The 14,891-nt window shown below is 35.8% G+C and overlaps 1 long non-coding RNA gene across 1 annotated transcript; it reads left to right on the top strand.

The window, feature by feature from the left end:
- The first annotated feature begins 5,703 nt into the window (after window positions 1–5,703).
- LOC144304517 (uncharacterized) lies at window positions 5,704–13,540 on the top strand. Its single transcript, XR_013371470.1, has 3 exons — window positions 5,704–5,843; window positions 11,167–11,269; window positions 13,387–13,540. It is a non-coding gene; the product is annotated as an uncharacterized LOC144304517 (long non-coding RNA).
- The last annotated feature ends 1,351 nt before the right edge of the window (window positions 13,541–14,891 follow it).

Raw genomic sequence — 14,891 nt, forward strand, 5'->3', positions numbered from 1 at the left:
TTTGTTCTGAGAGCTCTGAAATCTGCATCTTTATGTCAACCTTTTAAATGAGCTAACTCAACTTCCGCTTTCAACTGATAACACTCTTCACATGTCCCACGGGCACTTTTAGTTAAAATATTCAAAACTTAATTAATTATTCATTCTCAGCACCCAAGGTTGATCTTTAAAAAGATTTCCATTACCATTTTTTTTTTCATTTTTTTTTTTTTTAAAGATTTTATTTATTTATTTATGATAGTCACACACAGAGAGAGAGAGAGGCAGAGACACAGGCAGAGGGAGAAGCAGGCTCCATGCACCGGGAGCCCGATGTGGGATTCGATCCCGGGTCTCCAGGATCAGCCCTGGGCCAAAGGCAGGCGCCAAACCGCTGCGCCACCCAGGGATCCCTCCATTACCATTAATAGCTTTATCATCCACTCAGTCACAGAAGTATGTCTTTGAATTTTTTTTTTACGGCTCCCTCTCTATGACATTTCCTGTTGAACTAGTGTTCAAATACTGTTGCTTCTTTTTCAGAAATAATTAAAGTATTCAACCCTTTTTCAGTTGTTAAAAGGAAGGAATTCGGAACCAGAAAACTGGGGTTTATTTTATTTATTTATTTATTTTGAAAACTGGGGTTTAAATCTTGTCTTCACCATTACTATTTGTGTGACCTGGGGCCTATTGCTTAAAACCCCTCTGGGCCTCAGTTTTCTTGTCTGTAAAATGAAAATAAGTATAATATCTATATCATAGGGATTATGGACCTAGAACAGTGCTTGGTGTATTGTACATGCTCCCTAAATCTTAACTATTATTATTTTCATCACCATCTTTCCCTTCCCAGACAACCAAGAGGAATATTAAGAACACTGCTGTATAAATGAGTGTGTAGCTCAAAAGTAAGAGAAAAGTACATCGAGACTCTGTAGCATAGACATTCCAACCAAGGTTTTAGAGAGAGAGAGGAGAGTAAAGAAAAGAAGATAATGGCTAAGTTTTTAATAGGTGCAACAAGTAAAGGCTGAGTCAGGGGAAATGACACCAAGAGGAAAGAAAGAGTGCTGGAGAAACAGGATTAAAAACAGAACTAGTAGGGAAAAATTTCAAAAAGATGGAGTAGCAGCAATGTTAAATGCTGTCAGGGTTTGCACGCGGGCTTTTGCATGGGACTTAGTCATCAGTGGAAAGATGGCCCTGCTGCATAGAGTTGAGGGAAGACAGATAATGTAGAGAATTTGTTCAAGAAATCTGGCCAGAAAAAGCATGTACCCAGAGCACTTATTTCCTTCTATTATAGTTATTTATCAGCCTTTCTAAACCACTAGAATGTGCACTTCTTGTGGGCAGTTTGCTAATCTTTGTAACCTTAGCACTGAGCCCAGAAACTGGCACCCACTAGATGCTGGATAAAGGAGTTGTATGGCTGATGATCATTAGAGCAATTAACTGAAACTGTAAAATAAGAGTGTCTTAGTCTGTTTGAGATACTATAACAAGAACCACAGACTAGGTGGTTATACACACAAACACTTATTTCTCATACTTTTGGAGGCTGGAAGTCCAAGGCCAGGGTGCTAGCATGGAGGTCCTGGGGGAGGCCCTCTTCTGGGCTGCATACTTCTCACGGTGGCCTCGCATGATGAAGAGGCTAAGGACCCTCTGGAGGCTCTTCTATAAGGCACTAATTCATGATGGTTCTACCCTCATGATTAAAACATCTTTCAAAAAAAAAAATAAAACATCTTTCAAAGGGCCCAACTATTGATATCATCACCTTTTTATTTTATTTTTTATTTTTTTCATCACCTTTTTAAAAGGAATTAGGATTTCAACATATGAATTTTGGGGGAATACAAACATTCAGATCATAGCATAGAGTAAATTCTTTCTGGCTTAGGCTTAATAGAATGGATACTGAAACGCGTGTTAATTTTTTTCTCCCCGAATTACTATTGGCCTAATTTTCAAGATATGTCTCAATGATGCAAAAATATTTTGCATACTTAAAGTTAACAATAGAGATTAGAGGATCTAATTAAAATATAGCTAATTTTTGAAAATATCACATTCAATAAACTTCACAACTCTAGTCTACGGTCCTCTTGCTCAAGTTTGAAAAGTCATACATTTACCCTACTTTAATTCCAAGTTAACATATACAAGAAGACAACTAAGCTTTTGTTTGATCTGCAATTGGTACTTCAGATCAATTTGTTGAATTTACTGCCTTGAGGCTCCTTTCAGCATTTGGTTTAAGGTTGGATAGTCTTGCTCTTGCCATCTTTCGTGTGGTTATAGTCACCTCCCTAGCTTAGACATACCTCTTACCACTTGCCTTTCTAACGGAGTCCATCCGTCAGTGAGCCTGGACTCACTTGAACCAGCTCTTTCTCTATTCCTAGTCCATCATGGCAGGGGCCCATTATCTCCACATGTCTCCTCTTACTCCCTCCCTACTCCTTACTCAGTTCCTCTACTCCTAGGCCATAATGGGACATACACACCTTATAATCACTTAAAAAGTTTTTTGTAGACTTAAGAGAGACTAAGAATAGTTTGTTGCAGGGAGAAGAGTAGCTGCTTTTCTATTTTAAACAGATAATTTTAGGAAATAAGGAATGTGGCAGGGTAGTCTGAGTCTGGCCCTATAATTACATGAAAACTCCACCAATTTTTCTTTATAAATGTGATATCTTGATTCTAGTGTGTTACACAAATTTGTAATTATTTAAAAATGTTCATTACTTTTGCTTCTGTAGTGAATTATGAATCCCCCCCTTTTTTTAACCTTGAAGATCTAATTACCTATCGGAATTGTAAGAAATTTAAAAATGTGATTGTAGACAGCCAACTATTATTGATATCTACTATTGGTCAGATATCTTACATGCAATTATTTTACTAATCTTTGTAATTCCTCCACCATTTAAGGAGCGTTATCTCCATTTTACATACAGGTAAGAGTGGCCCATAGAGATGGGGTTAGGTAACAAGTTCAGCATGGTCATAGCAATCTAACCCAAAGCCAAATACTAATGGTGCTGCTTTTGAGAATATTAATACTCAATTCAATTATTTTAGTAGGACTTAGAGATGAACTCATTTATATATGAGTTCATATATGCCTCATTTATAGACATAGCCTCCCACTGTGATTTAGAATATAGGATTCAGAATTAGATTTCCTGCATTTTTAAAAAGATTTTATTTGTTTATTCATCACACACACACACACAAACACACACACACACACAGGTAGAGGGAGAAGCAGGCTCCATGCAGGGAGCCTCACAGAGACTCAATCCTGGGTCTCCAGGATCAAGCCCTGGGCCAAAGGCTGGCGCTAAACCACCAAGCCACCTGGACTGCCCAGATTTCCTGCATTTCATATGTCTTCTCTGCTATTCATCAGAGGTGAGGCTCTGAGCACATGCCTTAACATCCCCCAAACTCAATTTCATCATTTCTGAATTAGAGATGATGATGGTAAAGATGTCGGCAGTTCCTTTTTTCAAAAATTGTCTGTGTTAAATGAAATGATTCATGTAAAGCAGTTAGCATGATGACTGGTGTAAACTAAACACAAAATAATTGTTTTTTTTAATGAACTCAGACATTTTGACTTAAAAACATCACTTTTTTCTTTTTTGGCTAACAAAATAGGAAATAGGAAAAGCTATATGTTCAAGGTAGTAATCTGCACATTCCTGTGAGTTTCTTCAAAAATTTAAAATTAGAACTACCCTACAATCCAGTAATTGCACTACTGGATATTTACCCAAAAATACAAAAACACTAATTCAAAGGGATACATGCACCCTTGTGTTCATAGCAGCATTGTCTACAATAGCCAAATTATGATAAAAGCCCAAGTATCTGTCAATAGATGAATGGATTAAGAAGATGTGATACACACACAGACAGACACACACACACACACACAATGAAATACTATTCATCCATAACAAAGAATGAAAAAATGAAATCTTGCCATTTGCAATGACATGGGTGGATCTAGAGAGTGTAATACTAAGTGAAGTAAGTTTAGTCAGAAAAAGAAAATACCATATGACTTCACTCATATGTGGAATTTAAGAAACAGAACAAATGAGCAAAGGGAGAAAGAGAGACAGACAAGCTATGAAACAGATTAAACTGAGGGTCACCAGAGGAGAGGTGGGCAGGGGATGGGTGAAACAGGTGATGGGGGTTAAGGAGGGCACTTGTGATGAGCACAGGGTGTTGTATGGAATTGTTGGATCACTATATATATATTTTTTTTTGGATCACTATATTTTACACCTGAAACTAACAACACTAAACTGGAATTAAAATACCAGATAAGAAACCAGATAAATAAAAAAAACAATGAGATAGAAGGAAACTCTTCAGTCTGTGACAACATGGGACAGACCTTGAAGACAGTACGCAGATTGAGATAAGTCAGACAGTGAAAGACAAATACCACACGATATCACTTCTATGTGGAATCTTAAAGAACCAAACTCATAAAAATCTAGAGTAAAATGATGGTTACCATGGACTGGGATGTAGCGGAATAGGAAAGATATTGTTTAAAGGCTCAAATTTGCAACTAATAGTCACATCAAGCCTGGAAATCTAATGCACAGTATGCAGCATGTGGACAATATTGTATTATAACACAAACACGATAAGAGACGAGATCTTGGTTTTTCCCACCATAAAAAAGAAACAGCAATTATGTGTTGTGGTGGAGGTGCTATTGCTACGAAGGTAATCATATTACAATATAGAAATATAAAATCAACACGTACACCTTAAGTTCACATGTTTTATGTCAAACATAATTCGATAAAAAGAAAAACTGATTTCCATAAAAAAAGAAAGTAAATGGCAAGTAGGTACCGCTTTTCACCTCACCATTCCAAGTCCATAGCCGACATAATTAACCTCAGCACTGTATTATTTCCTGTGCAAGGTTGAGGTCTGTCCTCAGGCTCCTCCTAGTAAGATGTCCCAGGCAGTCATCATGAATCGGTTCAGAGTCAGCCCACAGGATGAAGTCTTTGAAGTCCAGTTGCAATCTTTGTGAAATACTCAGTTTAAAAAAAAAAAATAGCATGGGGACAAGAAATCTAAAGGGAAAATAAAGTAGGGAAATATTTTCCAGTGTGCTGAGATTAAACTTTAAAGATGAGATGGATTTGATAATGTGAAAGTAAGCCTAGGTCAATTCAACATTACTGAAGCCCAAATAGGTCTGAGTCAGATGCACATGAACACGTAATTTAGAAACAAGGTAAATTGTATTAGGTTGTAGTTCATTAGTCCAGAAAGAAGTCCTCAAAATTTCCAAGAATGGGACAAGTGAGGCACTAAGGGACCATTTAGTCATTATTCATTCAGCAAATATCTTTAGGCAAAGCCCTGTTTGGTAAATGAAAAGATGCTTCTTTTTTATTTTCACTTTTGAAATGCTAAAGACCCAAACATCCCCATAAAATAGCATAAATCACTAAATTGGAGAATTAATGTTTATACGGAATTAGGGTTTATGTGAAAATGCCTCATTCTTATACAGGGATAGCATGGACAAAGTTCTTCAATTTTATTCTAAATAACTCTCTAGCATTACTCTTGAGAATTTCAATGTGAGATATTTCACTTTTATTAAAATCCTCACATATATATAACTAAGTATTTGTTCACTTGAGTCTGTTTCAGGCTAAAGGGTCATCAGCTCCTTTGGAGTTAGCTGGTGCTACGTCTGTGGGAAATAGTAAGATGTCTAGATTGGAACAAGAAGTATAGCCATGGAAGTAAGATGTGGCCCTCAATATTGAAACTGGCGACAAGAATGCTTAATACAGGTGATTTATCCCATACACACTTAAAAAATACTCAGAATGGCACTCAGTTCTCTGAACTTGCTGAGACATTGCAACTTTGGATATTCTTTTATGTCTGATTCAGCAGTTTTAGAAACACTAAAATACTCAGCATACAGCTGTGTTCCCATTTGCACAGAGTGCACATCTGCCAAAGCAAACACTGGTGTGGGCCCTGTAATCCTAGCACGCCACCAGACTTTCTCCTGTATTTATGGGATGGGTGTGTTGATTGCAAGTTAGAGTCCTGGTGTTTGGTTCTTGACTACATTGTACTTAAGTTCATTCTATGTTTGTTTTTTTTTTCTTTTGGTTAGAACTTGAAAGCAATGCCACTTTTAGATTTGGGAGGGTGCAAAGAAATAAGGCACAATAATTACATTATAGTCATGATAAATCCTCATTTTATTTCCTTGACTTGTACGTATGTTTGAAAGATACATCTCTTCTCGTTTCCAAGCTATACTTTAAAAAACTCCAGTTCACATAAAAAACTTAGTGCCTCACTTGTCTTATTGAGCTATTAAGCGAAGTTCTTTAAAAAGTAAATAATTTTATTTAAACATCGATACTTTTAAGTATAACAGGTAGTGAAGTACCAATGATTGAAATTATTATCTGGAAAAAGTTAATAAATGAGCATTATGTCTTTGATCCACTTTCCCTTATTCCTCCTTTCTGGCCAAATCTTCCAACAAAGCTAATGATTTTAGTGATGATTCTCAAGTTCATTATGCCTCTAGTGACTCTTCCTTAAACTGAGTCATTGCTCACAGTGAGCGGTGGAATCTTGTATTCTGCTCTCTCTCCATCACGTGACCCCATGCATAAGTGCCCCTTCCATCACTTCTTTACTTTGCTCAGCTGCTCTCTTTTCTACCACACAAGTTCTAAACCTGGAAGAGTTAATTTTTCCCGCTTCTGAATATGAAGCCTCTGCTTAGTCTGCCCAGTTCCCTTATCACCTTGTAAGTCCGTCATTCCATCCTCTACACTTGCACTTATTCTTCTCACCTCTCGCCCATTAATTCAAATCCTCACGACCCAATCTGATGATCTGCGGCTTCTCACCGCATGATCAGTTTATTTACATTTATTACAACTTAATTTTTAACATTGCATTTTATTCTTCTGATGTATCCTACTTTCTCTTTTTCCTCTCCTTGATTTTTCAGGGAAGAGGTTAATAGATTTTAGGTTTTGTTCACATTTTAATCCTCCACCCCGAGCTACAGTGTATTTTATGCATTTAAATTCTTTTAATTATTGTCCTAGATATTTTCACATACACTAAACTTAGTAATATAGAACTAATATTTTTAACTTATTACCAAATAAAACAGGTACTTAAAATGCTTTACTTCTAAAACACAACAGCTATATGCAATTTTAGTTTTGCATTATTTTAATTAACCCATCTGATTTTTTAAGCCTTTTAAAAATTTTTTTTTTTATTATTTATGATAGACACAGAGAGAGAGAGAGAGAGAGAGGCAGAGACACAGGCAGAGGGAGAAGCAGGCTCCATGCACCGAGAGCCCGACGTGGGATTTGATCCCGGGTCTCCAGGATCGCACCCTGGGCCAAAGGCAGGCGCCAAACCGCTGTGCCACCCAGGGATCCCCCATCTGATTTTTTAAAAATTGTTTTATATGGTCAATGATTGTTTAGATTTACCCATATGCATGTTTTTCTTTGCTTGCATCGCAGACTTGTTTTCTAAGATAACTTTTGTTTTCTTCCTAAAGTAACTTACACTGCCTTCTGGTTCCTTTTGTTGTTGAAGAATCCGCTTTTAGCTTATTTATTATTCCTTTCAGTTATTTGCCTTTCTTTTTCTATTTTTTTAAAGATTTTATTTATTTATTTGACAGCACAAGCAGGGGGAGAGGCAGGCTCCCTGCCTGCTAAGCCTGATGCGGGGCTCAATCCCAGGACCCTGAGATCCTGTCCTGAGCTGAAGGCAGATGCTTAACTGACTGAGTCACCCAGGCGCCCCTGCCTTTCTTGTTTTTTATTTTTTTATTTTTTGCCTTTCATGTTCTAATGCTGCTTTTATAATATTTTGTCTTTTGTGTGCTGTAATTTTAATACAATGTGCTTATGTGTGAGTTCCTTTTTATTTATTCTATTTAGGTGAGTTTTTTTGTAACATTTTCTAACTTTGAGGATCACATTAATTTTTAATTTTGAAAATTATTAGCCATTATCTGTTAAAATATTGCCCCTTTTCTATTTCCTTGACTTTCTTCTTTTGGAATTCTTTTTTTTTTTTTTTTAAGATTTTATTTATTTATTCATGATGGACACAGAGAGAGACTCAGAGACATAGGCAGAGGGAGATGATCCCAGGACCTTGGGATCATGATCTGAGCTGAAGGCAGCTGCTCAACCACTGACCACTCAGGCATCCCTCTCCTTTTGAAATTCTAATCAGATTACTCCAACCTCTATATCTCTTAATGTCCCCTTTATCTTTCTTATTTTATTGTTTTCCTATGTTGCACTCTGGATATTTCTTAGGTTTTGTCTTCCATTTCATGAATTCACTCTTTAGCTATGTCTAGTCTGTTTTTGGATGATAATATTGTGTACAACTCTATTTTATTTCCATTATGGACTTATGAATAATACTTATTTTTAATACTTTGTTAGTGGTCCTCTAGGGTTCAAAATATACACTTTTTTAATCAAAGTCAACCTTCACATATAGTGTTAAACTTTACTATAACAGTAGAATTCCACTCTCTCATTGCCATTTTTATGCTACTTTTATCATATAGTTTACTTTTTCATATGTCTTACAGTTTCTGTTGGGAAATCTGGTGCAATCATTTATATATTATGTATTTGTCTTTTTAGTCTAGATGTCTTAAATATTTTGTTTTTATCTCTTTGGTTTTCAGAAGTTTGAATATGATACATCTAGGGGTTTTGCTTTTCCTCTTTGTTATTTATCCTGTTTCATGTTCTCTGAGCTTCTTGAATCAGTATCTTTACTATATTTATTATTTTGGAGAAACTCCTAGCCATTATCTCCCCAAGTATTATTTTTGTCTCATTCTCTTTTTCTTCTCCAATTTGTTTTACAACCTCATCTTCTTTTTATATTGCTGGAAACCATGATGCTTAACTGCCCTGTAACCTCTATTGGGTTAAACAAAAATTATGATTTTGAAGGTTATCTTGCTTTTACCTATTTTTAGGATAGGAGAAACAAAGGTTAGCTTTCTACCTCCTACTCAGAAGCTAGATGTCCTTTTATTCTGTAATTAATTTGAGACAGTATCTAATGACTTTTAACAATGAATTATATGAAAATCAGTACATTTTACTTTCCTTTTGCCTTCCTCTTCTCTAGCTCCTTAATTTGGATTACTTTGTTATTTAGGCCATCAAGCTTAACACATGTTTTTTCTTTCCCTTCAGTCACAATTTTTTCAGTTTGTAGCATAATCTTTTCACATTTGTGCTTCCATTTTACTGTACTTAAAACCATCTCTTGATTTGATCAGATTTTATTTATAAGATTAATTATTGAGCCAGTTTTCTGTTTCCTCAGTATTTTCTAGATATCACTCCATTTTTTTCTGGTGCTGAATATTACTGCAAAAAATTTACAAGCCAACTTGATTTTTCTCCTTTGTATCAGACTTTCAGCTGCCTCAATATTCATGTAACTTTTATTTATCATGAAAATTCCATAAATCCAACAAGATAGGGCCTAGTGTTGATCATCCAGTAACAATTTTGTTATGATACATACATTCTTTCTATATGTCTATTCAAGATGTTCTTTTCTTTCATGAAAAATGTTTTTTCTCTCATATCTTTATTTGTTTTCTCTTCCATTTTCTTCTATTTTTTAATTTAAGAGCACCAAATATGTATACATTGAATGTCTTATCTTTAGTCATTCAATATCTGTTTTTGCCTTTGTATATTTAAATAATTGGTTAGTTTCCACTTTATTTTTGTGTGAGTACCTCTAGCTTATTCACTATCTCTGTTTTTAGTAATATTTATTGTATTGCTTTTATGTTCACATATGGCTTTTGTTCTAAATATTTTTATCTTCCATTTTTTGAGCACTGATAAACTTATTTTACATCTTCTATTACTATATAAACTCTTTGGCTCATAGTTCTTTTGTGTGTGATTTGTTAATGGAAATGGCATACACTAATTTTATTGAGAATCTGAAGAACTCTTTATATAAACTATGCCTCTGTTTTCTTGTGTTTTGCTTTTCTTCCTCTGCCTTCTGCTTGCATGTTTTTTCTCCTTTCATTTTTCAGTTTCTCTTTTTTGTTTCCATGCTGGCACTTTATGGAACTGGAAATTTGCAGAAAAGTAAAGTGAAGAAAGAAAAGTAGCAAAGAAACAAGGTGAAAGTTCTGTAGCTTTGAGATTTATTTTTTTGAGCACTCCTTTAAGGTCCACCTTTACTTAGTTCTCAGCATCCATGAGATTGGCACAGCTGAAAAGTGACATTTATAGTGACATTCTCCTTTCTGCCAACCTATCCTTTTCTCATAGCCTTTTTGAGTTTGATCTGATTAATAATACAGACCATTTGATTAAGATGCTATGCTACCTCCTAATGTAAATGACTATATATATATATACTTTAGTATACACTTTATATACTTTAGTATATACTTTATATATATATAAAGTAAAAATTGAAAAAAGATAGAAGTTATATAGCTAAATAATTACCATTTGGTAACAATGTGTTGTAGTTGAGGCTATGGACCTCTGGATTCAAAAATGTTGGAGTTTGTTGGGATGCCTGGGTGGCTCAGCAGTTGAGCGGCTGGCTGTCTTTGGCTTAGGGCATGATCCCGGAGTACTGAGATCGAGTCCCATGTTGGGCTTCCCACAGGAAGCCTGCTTCTCCCACTGTCTCTGCCTCTCTCTCAGTCTCTCATGAATAAATAAATAAAATCTTAAGAAAAAGTACTGGAGTTTACCCAATTCCAATCACTATCTTTGTCTAACTATACTTAAACATTCTAAGTTTTGGTCTTCTTATCTTCGAACCTATCTCAAGATGGTGTTTGCATTAAATGACATAATGCCTAGATGGCCCTTACTAAAATGTTGGGCACAGAGTATCCAGTAAACGTAATTTTTCATTTTTATTATACGGGTTTTCTTTTAAGTACGAATTCTTATAAATTGGTGAAATCCTTATCTACAAGTTGCTAAAGCAAATATCCACCTTGATCTTACCAGTTTCATTTTTTCTCAGTTATCTTTCTCTGTGTCTCACCAAATTTTTTATGTATCCATCACTTAGATGCATTCTGTTTTGATGGATTGTATCTATCAGGATCCTGGTCAACAAGAGATGAAAGCCTCAAAAGAGATACAGGAGAATAATGCAATCACTCTTTACAAAGGTGTGTGGAAGGCAAAATAAGACCAATAGGAAACAGTAAAATGTTGACTTTATCATCCTTATGCCCAAAGGAGAACAAGGACAGAGCAGTTCCTGGAATCTGGGGAGGTACTGCTGTAGGAAAAGCTACTGCCCAGGAATGCAGCTGTTCTCTAACCACAACCTGGCAGGAGGGGACTAGGGGAATATGTACTCTGACTTCATTCTCGTCCTGCTTTCCAGTTATGGTTTTCCAAAGGCCAAACCATAGCAAGTAGCCATAGGACAAGGTTGTCTACTGCTGCAACCTGTAAATGTCAGCCTCTTGGGGCAAAGAGATGTGCAAAGAAGGATGGAGAGTGAATCTGAAGGAACAAAAGAAGAAAACCAAGTAGTCCGTTGCTTCCTTTGAGAATTGATCATATTAGGATAAAAAGTCTAACTGCAGAGCTGTATTTCTATATAACTTAGACTTTAAATTGAACAACCTTTATCTACCTGAATTTTTAGAGTTCCATTTTTTTAATGGACATTCTACAGCTTTGTGATTTGATGAGCTCAAAACAAATAGAACTTCAAAGATTGTTCTAGATTTTAAAGAGAAGAGAAAAAATTAAATACTACCTTAATAAATCTTGCTCTGTAGTTACTTATAGCTTTATCCCATGGTTCCTTTTATTTTGCTAGCATTAAATAGTTTTACATTTAGGTTTTTAATTATCTCTTATATGTGGGTTATGTAAATCCTTGCTGATTAAGAATGGAATTAATAAAGTACACAATCTTACTTTTTTGATCATGGACTTGCCCAACAATTCTTGTTTATGGGAATCTAGCTCACAGAAGATTATAGAAAAAATAACCTTAATTCTTCCCCTACCCAGAGTCTACTAATCTGAAGAGATAAGACATGTGAAAAGCATACATATAAACATCAGCATATTACATGTGGGGATTTAGTTATTCAGGTTTATATGTGTATAGGACTTTATTTTATTTTATATTTATTTATTTTTTTCATGTGAGAGAGACGGAGAGAGCCTGCACCAGTGGGATGAGGAACAGAGGGAGAGGGACAAGCAGAGTCCCTGCTGAGCATGAAGCCCAGTGCAGGGCTGTATCTCAGGACCCTGATATCTTGACCTGAGCCAAAATCGAGAGTCAGATGTTCAACCAACTGGTGGTCCCCAGATCGTGCAGGCTCCTAGATCTAAATATCTATCTTACTAAGGTTATTAAAGGTTAAGGTAGCAGAATAAAAACCAACAAGGGCCTATGTAAAATTTTTACCACGTAAGACCAAAACAGTAATGTGAAGTTTCGGCCCATATCAATCACCTCCGTTCCTTAAATATACCAAGCAAAAATAGTCTGAATGCATTTGTATAATCTTTTGCTGGAGTTTTCTTCCCCTGAAAATTCTCATGGCTAGGTACTTTGGTCATTTGAATCTCAGCTTAAATATCATTAACTAAATAAATAAACCTAAATAAACATTATTTTAAAGCCAATTCAACAGCCGAAACACACCCTTCCTTAACCACAACAAAGGATATATATGCCTCCATGTGGCTTCATTTACCACCCAGAAACTTAGAGAATCTTACTGGGAACTATCTCTGCTTTCCTTTATTTGTAATATTTTAAATTGGGAACAGTTCAAGTAACTAACAATAGGAGAGTAGCTCAGTAAGTTATAGAGTTCTTAGGATAGAATATTACACAGTCATTAAGAGTTGTGCACAGAATTTTAGGTAGCGTGCATTAGATTCTTATCTCAGGGGCCCCTGGTGTCTCAGGGGTTGAGTGTCTGCCTTTGGCTCAGGGCCTGATCACGGAGTCCTGGAATCGAGTTCTGCATCGGGCTCCCTGCAGAGGGCCTGCTTCTCCTTCTGCCTGTGTCTCTGCCTCTCTCTGTGTCTCTGATGAATAAATAAAAAAAACTTAAAAAAAATCTTATTCAGTGTTAATTGGGGAAAAAAGCAATATACTGAGTGAGATTACATATTAAGAATGTATTCTCAAATGAAAAAATCTTTGAAGAGAAATAAATGTTGTAAATGTTAACGATCATATCAAGGTGGTGTGTTTATTAGTGAAATTATTTAAAAAATATTTTCCTCACTTTCTCTTTTCTAGGGGCAGGAGGAAAAGCATGTGCTACTATGCAAATTTGAAAATTAAATACTGTAATAAAAATGTAGAAGAGAAATGGACATGCTTGGACTATGGTGTTAAGTAAGTGTTTCTCAAAATCTTGGTTTGCTCTCAGGAGCCCTTTGTACCTTTTTAATTACCGAGGACCTTAAATAAAATTTAGTAGTTTATACTTTTTGATATTCACCATATTAGAAACAAAAACTGAGAAATTTGTATTAATTTATTTAAAATAATAATAATCATATATCCATTTTTTGTTAACATTAATAGTGTATTTTTATGAAACTAGCATAACTTACCAAAAAAAAGTTAATGAGAAGAGTAGCATTATTTTACATTTTTGCAAGTCTCTTTAAAGTCTGGCTTCATAGAAAACAGCAAGATTCTCATATCTGCATCTGATTTCAAGCTGTTGCCATTTGTTATAATGGTTAAAATTAATGGTTAAAGTGAATGAAAAAAATCTGGCATCATATAGATCTGTACTTGGAAAAGGGAAGGCTTCACAGACTCACCCTTAATTCCCAAAAAAGAAGATATTGTGAGCACGTAGGAATGCTTAGACCTTCTGAAGTAGAGGATGAACTGCAAGTCAGTACATACGTCCTGCATGATGTCCTTATAGTTGTGTGACTTCTGCATGTCATGTGACCCTACCGAACTTATTGCTAATTACCTATGACATGAGTTTTTTTTTTTTTTTTTTTAAGATTTTATTTATTTATCCATGAGAGACACACAGAGAGGCAGAGACACAGGCAGAGGGAGAAGCAGGCTCCATGCAGGGAGCCCCACACGGGACTCGATCCCGGGACCCCAGGATCACGCCCTGGGCTGAAGGCAGGTGCTAAACCACTGAGCCTCCCAGGGGCCTCATAACATGAGGTTCTTCACTCACTATATGGCTAGGGAAATTTGGTGGGGTGTGCTCATGAAAGTCCTTTGCAGCATCAAAACAAAGACTTGGGATTCCACACATGTCGTTTTTGTATTTTCCCTATGTAATCAAATCACATCTTTCATAGTAGTTATGTTTGAAACTCGCGTAGTCATAAATTGTAAAGGAATAATATCTGGCTTACGTACATTACTCTTAAGCAAATGGAAAGTCTGTTTTTTCCAAGGCAATGTCAGATACTTTCTCTCATTACTGTTTCCCATCGGTTCTCTCCACTTTGTCTCCTTTAGCTCACTCTGTTAGATGAGCTCTCAACTTGGATGTTCTTTCTGAGTTCAGGCAGTGTGAGGGGAACCCTGCCAAACTAAGGCATTGCTCACTTGTCTTGTCCTTTTACCCACTGAAAGTATGTTTTAAATGGCTAAAAATAGCTACAGGATCCCACACTGCCCATTATTAAGCAGAGAATTGAAAGGATTCTTCTCAAACAGCTTATTTCTGTTTAATCATCCCTCAAATGTAGTAAGAATAATAAGAACGATAGCTTATATTTTATTAATTTTTAGAATTTGTAAAACTCATTTAT

Source organism: Canis aureus, chromosome 34 (genome assembly GCF_053574225.1).
Source record: "Canis aureus isolate CA01 chromosome 34, VMU_Caureus_v.1.0, whole genome shotgun sequence".
NCBI classification, from domain to species: Eukaryota; Metazoa; Chordata; class Mammalia; order Carnivora; family Canidae; genus Canis; species Canis aureus.